General features: G+C 45.1%; 1 protein-coding gene across 7 annotated transcripts in view; it reads left to right on the top strand.

Moving 5' to 3' along the window:
- Positions 1–288: 288 nt before the first annotated feature.
- Positions 289–14,763, top strand: part of RC3H1 (ring finger and CCCH-type domains 1) — a 54,324-nt gene continuing 39,849 nt past the window's right edge. For all 7 annotated transcript variants that reach the window (XM_029080517.2, XM_029080520.2, XM_029080521.2 and 4 more), the window contains exon 1: positions 289–597. The gene's annotated coding sequence lies outside the window, so the exon portion shown is untranslated. The remainder of the gene's footprint in view (positions 598–14,763) is intronic.

Genomic DNA, 14,763 nt, shown 5'->3' with positions numbered 1-14,763 from the left:
CCCCTGCCCCGCAGGGACCGGTCACACGTCCGGCCGCTCCAGGGGCCCCGGTCCTTCTTCGGGGAGGAGGAGGAGGAGGAGGACTTGTGGGCTCGCGGACCTTCCTCGACCGCCCCCCCCCCGTCTTCCCTCCTCCTCCTGGTGCTCCTCGTCCGCGGGAAGGAGGAGCGGCGGCCTCGGCGGGTGCCCCGCCTGGGCCCCGCCCCGAGGAGGAGGAGGAGCGGGAGGAGGAGCAGCAGCAGCAGGAGGAGGAAGAGGAAGCGGAACGAGGCCGACGAGGGCGCCGGCAGGAGGAGGAGGAGGAGGAGGAGGAGGAAGGGGCAGCTGAACAAGATGGCCCCTGCTGCCAGAGCGGCCTCGGCAGCAGCAGGTGGGCGGCGGGCCGAGGCGGGAGCGGCCGAGGCGGGAGCGGCGGCGGGGAGGGCCGAGGGGGCCCGCACGGCCCAGCCGGGACAGGACCAGGCCCGGGCCCAGGCCCAGGCGGAGGCCGCGGGGGCCCGCAGCTGAGAGCAGCCGGACCCACAACACCTCCTCCTCCTCCTGCTCCGCTCCAGCTGCTGCTCCAGCTGCTGCTGCTGCTGCTGCTCGGACGGCGCGGTGAGTGCGGGGGGCAGCCGCCGGGAGGGAGGGAGGAAAGAAGGAGGGAGGCCGGGCCGGGCCGGGCCGGGCCGGGCGGAGCCGGGGAACAATAAGGGCCGCTGCAGGGACCGGACGCGGGGAGAGACCGGCGCGGGACGCGAAATGCCCCCGGCCGCCCCTACAGCCCCCTCCCCCGACCCCCCCCCCCCCCCCCCAACCCGAGCCGGCAGAAGCATGGCGGGCCCTCGGCCTTACCCTTCCCAACGACGGCCCACCGGGCCGGCCGGGGCCGCCCCCGCACCCCCCGGCCCCTTTCGGCCACCGGTAACGACCGGTGACGGGGTAAAGGGCCCTGCCAACCCTGCGACCCCAAAGGGTCGGTGTCCCCCCCCCCCCCCGACGGGCAAAACCAAAATAAAATGCTGAGCACGTAGGTAGGGCTCGGCCTCAGCGAAGCCTAACGACAGACCACTCGCCAGCCACGGCAATTTCCCGGCAAAAGAGGAGCCGTTTGTCGAGAAAATTGGAGTGGTTTCCCCCTAAAATTGGACCGCTTTCTCCGTAGGACGGTAGAAGAGGCAGGAAAGGGTTGCCCGGGTGCGGGAACAAAAGTCTGGCCTTTCCACGGCCCGGTGCTGTATTGTGCTGGCTCCCCTCCATCCGAGGCCCCCGATTTTTCCCCCTCCCTTCGCCCGTGTCCGAGGTGTGTTCACAAAAAGATTTCTGGGCTGTGCGGTGTTTGCGCGTGTGTTTGCAGGCGCCTGTGACATGGTGGTGGATTTCAGCATCGTGGGGCAGGTTCTGCTTAACCGAAAACGGTTTGAATAGGGCCTGCCGGCAGTCAGGAGCCTGCGTCGACACCTCTGAATCCTAACCGGGGCTAAACAGCGTTTTGGGGAGGAACCACCACTGCCTGCCCCGGCCACCGTTTGGTATCGTAGTTGTTGTCTGCCCTGAGGTCGCCTCTCTTCAAAACTACCACGGGCCAACTGCCATTTCCACTCAATTTTCATGGACTTATAACAGCCATTTTAATTCACGTCGGGCAGGGAGAGGAGGTCTCCGGGTTATTTGGAGCTTAGAAATCCCGCTGATATCTTCCCCCTCGGAAACTTCCCTCTAATGTGGAAGAGGCTTAATTAAGTGCACCGAGGAAGAACCTCGCCTTTTTCTGGGAGCTCTCTTTAATCTTAGGCATTCCCTACATATAATAATAATGATGATAATGCTATTTTTTTAAGCCCTTGTGGTGTGCCAAGCGTTGTCCTAGCACTGGGGTAGTTAGAAGGTAATAGCAGGTTGTCCCCCATGGGACTCACGGTATTCATCCCCACTTTACAGAGGAGGTAACTGAGGCCCAGAGGAGTTTAAGGGGCTTGCCCAAGATCACCCAGCAGATGAGTGGCGGAGGCGGGATTAGAACTCGCATCCCTTGTCTCCCAAGCCCCAGCTCTTTCCACTTATCCACGACGTGGCATGGTTCAGTCATTTTTTCACGGGAAGTTTGCACAGCCGGTCAGTCATATTGCTTCGGTGGAGAAGATACAAGTCCATTATCTTTCCCTGTCATTGCAGTTTATAGCAAAAAATAGATTTTTGTTTTTTTATATGAGATCCTTGTATTTAATATGGTGAAAGGTTCAAGAGCACGTTTTCTCAAAATGTAACCGCTAATTTATGTATAATTCTCTTTATGTCACCCATACATATTTCATTCCGGGTATCGCAGATAAGGGGCATTTCCCCCAAGGCACTTGCACGTAACTCTTCTATGAGTTAGTGTTTGTGTCGTATTTTTAAAAATAGTTCATTTCCTTTCACTACAGAGTTCTGTTACTTTCAAAACTAAACTGTGGTAGATGATTTGAAAGAACTGGAAAATAGCAACGATAGCATGTATTTTAAGCTTATAAAAACTTTTCTGAGTAGCTTCGATCCAAAGTCAATGTATCTTCCCTCCCAAATCTTCTCTCCCTAACTTTCCCATTATAATTGACACCCCCGTACTCTCCCATCTTTGAAGGGCAGCATTTAGTCTTGACGACTCCTCCTTCTCCTCCATCTCCCATGTTTGTTCTGTCATCAAATATTGTCCTTTCTCCCCCCATGATTTTTGGAATCTCCTCTTTCCTCTCCATCCAAACGGTCATCCCGCTGGTCCAGGTGCTTTGTCATATCCCAGCTTGACCACTGACATCAACCTCTTCACTGATCTTCCTGCCTCCAGCCTCTCCTGTCCAGTCAATATTTCACTCTGCCATCTGGATCTCTTTTTCTGAATCATCACTCTCTATGCATCTCTCCGCTCTTCAGAAAGCTTCACTGGTGAGCCATTCCTCTCCGCATCAAACAGAAGCTCCTGAGAGTTGGGCTTGGAGTCACTTGATAAGCTAGCTCTCTGTGGTGACAAAGTCCTGACCTCCAGAAGACTCACAGTCTAACTTATCCCCTTTTTATGGATGAGGAAATTTAGCCCTGGTTACATAACAGGCCAAGTAGGCCAGTGACAGAGCTGGGACTCGAACCCAGGTCTCCTTATTCCCAGGCCCATGCTCTTTCCAATAGGCCACACTTCCTCCTCCTTCTCCACTTTCTTCTCCCACTACCCGCTGCTTCCACTTTTTGTTCCTCCCAATCTGTCTCATCAGGCCTCATTGTCTCTTCCTCTAAATCTCTTGTTCATGCTTTCCCTCTGCCATTGCTCCCTCCTCTATCCTATCCAACAGACCACAGCTCTCCCCATCCTCAAAGCCCTTCTGAAATAACATCTTCAAGAGGCCTTCCCCCATTAAATCTGGACTACCCCCACTTTAAATTCCCCTCGGGACTCAGAGCCCCTCTCCCACCCAGTAACACTTAGGTTTGCATTTTATATACTCTTATTATTTCCTTCTATCATTTAATTTACTGTCTGCCTCTCCCTGGTCCGTGCTCCCCCGCCCCACCATTGTAAACTCATCATTTAGTCCTTCTATTGTACCCTTCCAAGCACTTAGTTCTTCAGCAGACCCCATAGTGTTTTTAAATCTGGTAGAACTAAGATCACATTATCCATCTACATGATTAGTATATTTGGCAATGAAAATCTAATCAGGTTACACAAGGGGATCATTTATCAGCATTTTACTGAAAATGAGTATCCCACTGCTGTTAAATTTGTATTTGATAAGCAAGAATTGTATGAGATTACTAATAAAAAGTTGCAGTGGTCTTTTACCATACGCAGTCTAGGGCACATGCTGTGACATACACCATTATTTTCCCCTCAGATATTCCCGCCTCACATTTGTCTATATTAGAAAAGGCTAAAGGTGCATTCTCCTTCGCCTGCTCTTGTCTTTCTGTTACACTGTCTTTTTTACCCTCCAAATTTTTACAGTATTTTTGGTCTGCTCCCGCACTTATTTCTTCTATGTAATTTTCAGGATTCCTTCTGAAAATATCTTTTTCATTTACTTCATGTAATAATAATAATAATAATGTTGGTATTGGCTAAGCGCTTACTATGTGCAGAGCACTGTTCTAAGCGCTGGGGTAGACACAGGGGAATCAGGTTGTCCCACGTGGGGCTCACAGTCTTAATCCCCATTTTAAAGATGAGGGAACTGAGGCACAGAGAAGCGAAGGGACTTGCCCACAGTCACACAGCTGACAAGTGGCAGAGCCAGGATTCGAACCCATGACCTCTGACTCCAAAGCCCATGCTCTTTCCACTGAGCCACGCTGCTTCTCAGACTAGAGTATGTCTTTTCCAATACTCTAGTTCTGCATCTGTGTGCACTCTGATTTGCTCTAATTGTGTTTAAGATTCTCTAGAGAAATTTTGTCTAAATTTTAAAGGTGATGTCCTTCCCTTAATATTCAAATTTTTAAAAGCATAGAGAGGCAGAGTATTTGCTTTTGTTATGCAAATTTGGCACCTTGGGGTACCTCCCTAATCCAAAGAAAAGTACTTGAGCAGTGGTAGAGAGCAGTGGTAGTGCTGCACTTTCCTTTGTGTCAAGTATATTGCTCTGACTAGGAACATGGTACGCTTAAGACATTTCAGCAGTTGCTTTTGCTATTAGATTTTAAAACGTGAAAATCACAGAACTCATATTGAGCAAGTATGCAGTGCTGTTGTAAAATTGAGGTGACATTATTCTTGTGACATAAAAACAATTACAGTGCTAATATGTGCCTCTGAAGTGTGTCATCCTGCCTGACTGGGAAGGATTTAGAAAAAAAAATGTATTTATAGCAACCAAAGCTATTAAAGTTGGGCCAGCCAGCTACTAGATGTGCAACTCAGAGCTAAAAAAATATGTCCGTCTCCAACTTTCATTTGTTTATAAAAGCAGCCTAGACCACGTTTTAATATATGGGTGTCTAAAATGAAAATGCAATGTTCAAGATTTGATACTCAGTTCTGCTCTAGTCTATTTCTCATCTCGAGTACCCCCTTAGGAACCCCTCCCTACTAATCCATCTCCCTGACCCTGGAAGCTGATCTGATCCTGGCGCAGCCTCCAGGAAACCCAAGTCTGCACCAGAGCGACTATCTAGGAGACTCTAAGGATGCAGACTAGGATTTAGGTGGGAACCCTTGGCCTGTTCCAGTCCAGACCTGCAGCCCCAGGCTGGGCTGGGGATAGACTGGCTTTGGGAGGGAAGGACAGGGATCTGGATATTCCTTGAATTTGTCTTGTGGTCAAATATTTGGCAAAGAAAGGTAAAAGAAGCTCAAAGCCAATGGATGGATTCTACACCCCCCCCCCTTTATTTTTAATGGTGTCTGTGAAGGGCTTATATGTGCCAGACACTGCCCTAAGCACAGGCAGCGATGCAACTTAATCAGGTTTGGACATAGTCCTTATCTTATGTGGAGTTTACCGTCGTCATCCCCATTTTACATCTGAGGTAACTGAGGCACCGAGAAGTTAAGTGACTTGCCCGAGGCCACACTGCAAAACCTAGGTCCTGACTCCCGGGCCTGAGCTATATCCACTAGGCCTCACTGCTTGTTGTCATCACTGGCATGTCAGGTATGAGTCCCTCACTGCCTTTTGGAAGAAAGAGTTTTGAGTTTCTTGGATTGTCACTTGGCAAAATATCCAAAACATCCAAGCAAACTCTTTGGATGTTTTTGTCACCCATTTCAGCCAGGTTAGAGATGCCTCATCCGCAAATGTGAATTCATCCCCACAGATCATTATCAGTTCAAAAAAGAGGAATTTGATCTTCCAGTGTTTTGAGTCTAAGGATCTCAGAAGATCTCACAGAGATTTGCATGTTTAGTGTGTCCTTGGGGTGGCCTTCCAAAGGAGTCAGTGGTTGGTAGGTGCGTAAGAAGACTGGAGGAATGATTTGGGTGGAGATTGAAGGGAAGTATAGTCAAAGCAAAAGAGATTTTCAAAATTGAAATTTAATTATCGTAGCCATCTTAAAGAACGCCTCATTCCCAGGTACCTCTTTACTCCTATGATCAACAAGCACATGGCTGCAGTCGTTATACCAGCCAACTGGAAACCACAGGAAGATGTTTTTTGGTTTTAATTTACAAATTCTCTGCCCCATTCTAATAATCTGGAACCTTGAAGCGAGAGCCTTTGCCGGGCCAGACGTCGTCTCAATCATGCCTGGCTTGTGTTTCTTCTGGTTGGCCTGTGTTTCTCCTAATTGGCTTTTGTTGGTCTGCCATCAGGACTCCGGCATTTAGAATCCCCCAAATTCCTCAGTAGTGTGAGTGATGCCCTCTTCAAGTGAGTGGGGCTTCCAGGGTGCAGTCTGCAATTCCTAAGCGGTCCTACTCCCCGGACAGACTAATGTATGTTCGAGGTTACCACTGCACGTGCTTAGGTTCTGGAATTTCCTCCCTTCCCCTGTTAACAAGGTTGGGTCCAGCCAGAAAAAAATGAGTGTTGGGCCTTATGGACATCTCCCAGTTTTTCAGGGTTGGGCCTGGCCGAGGCCTGGAATTTCAGCTCCAGCTGCTGTGCCCAAGTGTCGTTATTTTGAGGCCCAGAATAGTTTCCCACCCAGAAGATGAGGAAAGGAGGAAGAGGTAGGAGATGAGATGCTTTTTTCCTCTCCTTATGAAAATACCGAGGGGCCAGTTTTACTCAGTGGGGAGCGTGTTGACTGAGTGATAGATAGGGCTAGATGCTTTTACTCTTTGCACATATGTGTTCTTTAGTGTTTAGCCTCGTTACTCTTTCATCCCTGTTTCTTCCCGCCACTATTCTGATCCCAAGCCAGCCCACCTGTATTTTCATAAGGAATTTGGCCCACCAGTAAATTTGAGCTGGGCACCTTAAGCCGTTTTACGGGTGGCAAAATAGAATTAGCTAACTGTTAGCCTCCTTAGGGTCACGTTACAAAATGGGGCAAGTGACAGACTTAGCATTTTGGAGCCTGCAGAATTCCAGTTGGATTACTTCATTTTCCCAGTTCTTAGTTGCTTTAATGATAGAGTGGCCTATTTACTAGCCAGACATGATTTCGTCTAAAACTCTCGATTATGAACCCTGGTCCTTTACAACAGTCTCTTTACATAAATAATTGTGTCATCCGTCCCCGCCCCACTCCTCTCTTCCCCCCGCCCCCACCCTGCAACATGTGTGACTTGGGCAAGTCATTTAATTTCTCTGTGCCTCAGTTACCTCATCTGCAAAATGGAGAGTAAGACTCTGAGCCCTACGTGGGACAACTTGATCACCTTGTATCCTCCCCAGTGCTTAGAACAGTGCTTTGCACATAGTAAGCACTTAACAAGTGCCATCATCATTATTATTATTATTCTCCTGGGCACTTAGTACAGTGTTATGCCCACAGTAAGAGCTTAATAAGAACTGTTACTACTACCCAAAATAATCCAACATTAGAAGTACAGAATGTCCTTTTTGCCCTGTTGGCAATTATTTTACCTGAAAGGCAAATTATCCTCTGAAGAAAATAATTATAGAATTTAATGTCAAACACTGTGCTAAACACTGGAGTAGATAATCTAATCAGACACAGAGGTGGGGATCTCAGGGAGTTGTAGAATTGAGTTACAGTTGGTTTTTGGAAAAAGTCTGTGACTACCAATTTATACCGAAACATTTCTCATATTAAAAATAATTTTGCAAGCAGTTAATCACCTCATGGTTCAAAATTAGACAAGAAAATGAGGTTTCGCGTTACTAGTGAAGGATTAAAGTGAGATTCAAACTGTTAGGACGGTAAATGCATTAGGGGAAAGTTTTGCTGTGTATTGCATGATGGCCAGGCCAAGGAAAGAGAGCCTTAAAATATCATGCTGACCTAATTTGATTAGAAATTGTGTTTAATAATCTGAAAATCTTATTAAAACGCTTGTTTAAAGTAAAAAGGAAAGCAAGTTTGTCCTTGTACTATAACAGTGGCCCAGAATTGGGTGGGTATCATTTTTTGGGTTGGTTTTTTTTTTTGTATTTTTAGAGAAGCAGTATGGCCTACTAGAGAGAGCACAGGCTGGGGAATCAGAGGATGTGGGTTCTAAACCCAGCTCTGCCACGTGTCAGCTGTGTGACTGTGGGCAAGTCAGTTCGCTTCTCCAGGCCTCAGTTTCCTCATCTGTAAAATGGGCAGTAAATCCTACTCCCTCCTACTTAGATTGTAAACCCCATGTGGGACAGAGACTGTGCGCAACCTGACTAACTTGTATCCATCCCAGCGCTTAGAGCAGTGCTTGGCACATAGTAAGCATTTAACCAGTACCAACATTATCACTATTATTTTTAAATCGATACAGTACAGTGTTTTCTGAACCACTAATGGATGTAAAGAAATACTACCAGGGTTCCCCTAAATCACTGAAGTAAAAGCATTCATTTGATGGCTGGCAGAAAAATACCGCTGACCGAAAATATCACGGTTTTATCAAGCAAATAGAAATGTATGTGTGAGCTGCTTTAATTTACAATTCTCAGTTAATCACTTTATTGGAGGGATGGATAGCATGGATATATGCTATCTGGAGAGCATTCCAAAAAAAAATATATTAGGCACTAACTTTGAGTATACTGAGTGATTTAACTTTTAGCCTTTTTTCCCCATCCCCCAAAGAGGTTCTGAGCAAAGAAACATGTCCAGAGGGATAATCATCCCTAATTAATGGTCCTTAACTATTTCACTGCTCATTAGCACTTCAACAAACTACATATACATCTGCCCTTCCTATTGGAAGACAAATTCCATCCTTGTATATATCTTAGTTAAAAATGATCTCATCACAGGGTACCCCACAGAATATGGTAGCACTTCAATAAAGGGGATGACAAAGGAACGGATGGGAACTGAGGCCAAAAATAGTTTTGTCAGAACCTAGTTAGATCTGGGCAAAGCTTTTATTGGGGACCAGGATTTAAATTACTGATCAGCTGCAGTTATACAGCCATATGATTTCCTGTTCTCACTACCAGAAGTAATCAAGAATTGACTCTAAGTGCCCGTGCAGTGATTTTGTCATGTTGGGTAAACGATAAATGTAAATTGTGCGGAGTGCTAATCCCTGAGAATACAGGTTCACAAGCACTTCTTTTCCAAAGGTAAATGACTTCGGTTATGAATTACTCAATTACCACGCAGACCCTTTCAATCAAAACTCCTTCATACAAACCATAGGGATTTAGGTACAGGAAAGTTCAGTACTAGAGATGGTGATGGGAAACAGGGAGGCCTAATAGAAAGTACATGAGACTGTATTCAGGAGACCTGAGTTTTGGTGCCTCTCCTGCTATTGGTCGGCTCCTTTGGCTTTGGGCAAGTCACTTAAACTTCTCTGGGCCTCAGTTTCCTCATTTGGAAAATGGGGAGAAGGTACCTGTTCTCCCTGTTAGAGGTTGAGCTCCTTGAGGGACAGGAATTGGCTCTGATCTGATTATCTTGTTTTCTCCAATTCTTTTAACACAGAGTAAGTGTTTTAATAAGTATCATTACTCTTTTTTTGGAACTGATCGAAAGCCACATAAAGGAAGGGGCAAAGATCATTTTGATAGACCATTTTTCAGTTGCATATTTACAGTGGCAAAATACACGATTCTTTTTATTTCTTATATTTAAACAATTTTTATCTTGTTTTACTAGAGCTGTTTTGTAGGCAACTAAAACTGGAATTATACTTCATTTCTCTGGGAAAGATATTTGTCCTTTTATTTGTCCTTTATAAGGATACACTTGGCAAATGCTTTCCTATCGTTTGTAATGTGACTCGATTGAATAAATAGCACTATAAAAACTCTCTCTCTCTCTAATATGTAAATACTTAACACAGTATATCTTATTAAATCAACCAATGTGATTTATGTCTTTATCTCAGGGTATACAATATCTAGTCTATGTTTTATAGACTTCTAGCTCTGTCTGAGGAAGGGAAAAATAGCCTGAACAGTCTGGCTGAAGTTCAGAATTTATATTGCTTTATCTTTGATGCCCTAGAAAATCATCACCTCCCAACTCTTGAGTTGAACAAAATCTATACGTTCTTCTCGGTTAATTTCAGAACTCAATAGAAGGTGATTCTAGCAAATTCTAAAATAATATTTTAAGGTCAATCAATGATTCATTAGGTTGAAGGTTTTTTGTAGGTGTTCTTCAGAAGAAAAAATTTTTACTTTCAGTTGCATACAACTGTTTGCCTTTCATTTCACGTGTTTTGTATGAGGTTAGGGTTTTTTTTTTCTGAAGCTGGAAACAGTGACGGTTTCGCAGGGGTTGAGGTACTGTGGGAGGGTCTGACAAGGTGCTTCAGAACACAGTTTTCTTGTAGTAATAATAACAATAATAATGGTACCTCTTAAGCACTTAGTATGTGCCAAGCACTGTTCTAAGCACTAGGGTAGATACAAGGTAATCAGGTTGTAACTGAGGCACAGAAAAGTTAAGTGACTTGCCCAAGGTCACACAGCAGACGAGTGACGAGTGAGGGAGCCACGACCTCTGGCTCCCAAGTCCATGCTCTTGCCATTAGGCCATGTTGCTTCCCAGTGTGTAAGTGCATTCTTGCACTCTGTAGTGTGTAAATTGCATTCTTGCAGAACTCCACAATAAAGGAAAACGCTATCCCCCCCATGTAACACTGTGTGCATATGTACAGACGGGTCTTCTGGCATTTTGTCGTGCCATAACCAAATGACTTCTCAATCTGTGCATAGTATTTAGTGCTTAACAGAATGCAGACATATTAGTTCACGTGATCCCCACTTTCAAGGTGCTTGCAATCTAGTCAGGGAGGCAGACACCAAAATGAATTGCAGCTTGGAAGAAGCAACAGCCTATCAGTGGTATCGATTGTGTATTCATTCCCTCTAGACTATAAGCTTGTTGCGGGCCGGGAATGTGATTGTTTACTGTTATATTGTACTCTCCCAAGTGCTTAGTATAGTGCTCTGCACACAGTAAGTGCTCAAAAAATATGATCGACTGACCGAGTACACGTTATGACAGGACTAAGCATATTGGGAATTTTGGGTCAGTGCACCTCAGAATTACATGGAAAAAGTAGTAAATAAAGGTGTGTTCCTCATCACCTCTCTGGTATGCACTTTCACTTAAGAGGGTTTTGTATTGTGGGTTTTGTGAGGCGAGTTCATGGCTCATTTCTCAATTGCTGGGGATTTTGTTCCTGGAGAAGAAATAAACTAAATTCACATGGGAAAAGATAAGACCAGGACCCAGATATTGAGCTGAGCCAGACAGGTTTTATCCTTTTGCTGTCCCAGAATTCCTTTCCTCTCCCTACCTAGCTGATAGGAAGTTCTCACTCTGTTGATTTTGTTGCTGACTAAACAAACCTACTTGGAAGTTGGTTCTCCCACCTCCCTTGAGGAGGTATAGTGGATTTAATTTGGTAATTGAATAAAAAAGTCATGTTCAAATAATGGGGAGGTGTGAGGGCAAGAATTTGCTTTCTCAAGGGGCAGGCGTTTGAGGAAAGTGATTACTTTATTTGAATAGTGGAGTCCTGGAAGTCCAGATGCAGTTGCAAACTAATTTTCCAGTTTCCCTTTTCTTCCAGATAAAGATTCTGAACACTTCTGTATTTATATTTTATTAAGTTGGACATTCAGTTTCTTTGACTGTACAAATCTGGCTCCCCCATTGGAGTGTAAACTCCTTATGGGCAGGTATCATCACTTCTCTGTACTTCCCAAGTACTTCCAGTGCAACACGTTGCAACCAGTTGGTACTCATTACATTCATTCATTCAATTGTATTTATTGAGCACTTACCGTTTGCAGAGCACTGTACTAAGTGCCTGGAAAGTACAGTACAGCAATAAGGTGAGACAGTCCCTGCCCATAGTGGGCTATATAATATTACTATTATTTTACTTTTAGTAAGGATCATACATTTAAAGTTTAGATAAGTATTTGGTGTGTATGAGTTATCCTCTACAGTGTCCTTCTGTCGAGGAGCCGTTCTCACTGTTGCCCTGGGCAAAGTACGTGGTAAATGAGTAATGCCACTAGAGCAGCAGAGGCATTTAAAGGGAGCACCCCAGTTCCTCTGAGTGGCAGATTATAATACTGATAATAGTGGCATTTGCTAAGAGGTTTACTAAGTGCTAAGCACTGTATTAAAGGCTGGAGTAGATACAAGATAACCAAGTTTGGACACAGTCCCTCTCCCACTGGGGATGGTGTAAATTAGAGGTCTGTTAGCACCTTTCCCTTATAAATTACCCATCCCTGGAAAGACTCTGGGACCCCATTTTGGTAGTTGAAGTCGAAGGAGCGGTTGAGTTCCCCAAAATTGAGTAATAATTTGAGAAGAGTAGGGGACCCAGAACAAAGCCTTGAAGGACACTCCCAGTTAAAAAGTGAGAGGCAGAGGAGGAGCCAGCTGAGAGAAAACCAGGAGAGAACTGTGTGGGTGGGACCAAGATTAGATAGCATTATCAGAAAGAGGGAGTGGTCCACAGTCAGATCAGAGGTCAAGAAGGATTAGTCTGGAGCGGAGACCATTAGATTTGGAGAGGAGGAGGTCCTTGGTGACCTTGGAGAGTGACTCAGTGGACTGAAGGGGGAGAGACCAGATTGTAGTGGAGCAGGAAGTCAAGTTCAATCTTAAGTACTGAGTGATCTTAAACCACACGTGTAGCATTTACATGGGCTTGATGCTAGAGTTCCACTACCTGCTTAAGTCTTGACTTGTAATGAGCCGTCGACATGGCTGCGCTTTGCAAATATGAGAAAGCTTCAAAAGAAATCAAGTTGATGAAAAGAGAAGTAGTAACTTTTAAAACAACAGGGAGCTGAGTCTCCCATCACAAGATTAAATCTGTCATTTGTTTATAATTAAGAACTAAATGTTCTCGATTAAAAATTTGGATATTGTCTGAATGTTATAATTGGAAACATTGATTAATTGTTGTCTCCCCCCCGCCCCATCTCCCTCTTGCCCACCATTGTGAACATTCAGGTTAATTATTCTTAGCTGTAAACACTGGGCCCTGTTCTACTTTTGGCCCAGTTAATGTTATTATTCATTCTGAAGTGGAGGGAGGTGGGCAGAAGGCAGATGACCAAAGAGAAGAAAAAAGTGAGTAAGGCCCCAGATCATTTAATGATCATCAATGGCGTATAATAATAATGTTGGTATTTGTTAAGCGCTTACTATGTGCAGAGCACTGTTCTAAGCGCTGGGGTAGATACAGGGTAATCAGATTGTCCCATGTGAGGTTCACAGTTTATCCCCATTTTACAGATGAGGTAACTGAGGCACAGAGAAGTGAAGTGACCTGCCCACAGTCACACGGCTGACAAGTGGCACAGCCGGGAGTCAAACTCATGGCCTCTGACTCCGAAGCCCAGGTTCTTTCCACTGAGCCATGCTGCTGCTATGAGTGCTTACTATGTGCAGAGCACTGTACTAAGCACTAGGGAGAGCACACTACAACAGAGTTGGCAAACATGTTCCCTGCCCACAATGAGTTTACAGTCTTGAGATGATGGATTAGCAAACAATAAAAGCTCAAATCTTGTTGTCCTTGAGATGTTGAGCAAAAGAAAAACCAGCTGAGTCATCTTTAAATTAACTTGAATCCCTGACACAAAGTGTAGGAGGTCCTTGAAATTGAATTTGTTTTGCCCCAGGTTGACAAGGAGCAAAACAGTGCTTTTAAAAAAAAAAAAATCCAACCCCCCAGAAGCCTGCCTGTCGCATTTTCCAGTGAACCAGTGGAGTTTTATCAAAGCATTTCGGGATTGGCTGAAAGCCATTTGTTTGAGTCCATGGGATTTGGGTTCCAGAGATTATATTCTTGGTCCATATATTGCTGAAGATTTATTTATTTATTTTTTCCATGATCTCCTTGTCCACTTAGTAGCTAGTCATCTGACCCCTGGCATTCCCAGTGGTGTTGGAATGTAGGGGCTGGGCTTTCCAAATGCTCACTATCAGGCTGGTAACCAAGCTGACATCAGGGGATCCAGGGAGGCTCCAGAGATCTTGGGCCTGGGAATTAGGGGATCTGGGTTCTAATTCTAACCCTGCGTCTTGCCTGCTGTGGGCAAGTCACTTGACTTCTCTGGACTTCAGTTTCTTCATCCCTGCCCCTTAAAATGGGAGTCCCCTGTGGGACATAGACTGTGTCTGATCTGATTATCTTGAATCTATCCCAGTGCTTAGTACAGTGCTTTGCACATAGTGTGTCCTTGCTTGGGAACCTCATAAGGAACTGAGACTCTACTTGATCTGTTACATTGGTTTCTGTGGTTATGTTGGTTTGAGAAATGGGGAGACATATTCAACATCTTTGAAAAAAGTGATCCAGTTAGAGTGAAAAATGAACTGGAGGCAGGAGGAACTGGATGCTGGGAGATGAGAAAGGAGGCCGATAAAATGGGTTGGGAGAAGACAGATGCCTGAAACAGGGCAGTGGCAGTTTGGCTAGACACAAGGGAGCAGATCCTGAAAATTTGGAGGAGAAACTGAAGCTAATAATCATTTTACACCACCTTTATTTCATTCATTCATTCATTCGATAGTATTTATTGAGCGCTTACTATGTGCAGAGCACTGTACTAAGCACTTGGAATGTACAGATCGTTAACAGAGACAGTCCCTGCCCTTTGACGGGCTTACAAACTATGATATTAATCTTTGAATTTCCATATCAGTGATTAGACAATGCAGAGATGTTCCTCATTTCAGTGTGTAGCAGGTAGTGAAATTTCATAT

This window comes from Ornithorhynchus anatinus, chromosome 16 (genome assembly GCF_004115215.2).
Source record: "Ornithorhynchus anatinus isolate Pmale09 chromosome 16, mOrnAna1.pri.v4, whole genome shotgun sequence".
Lineage (NCBI taxonomy): Eukaryota > Metazoa > Chordata > Mammalia > Monotremata > Ornithorhynchidae > Ornithorhynchus > Ornithorhynchus anatinus.
The sequence above is the reverse complement of the archived record's forward strand: the minus strand, read 5'-3'. Positions and strand labels throughout refer to the sequence as shown.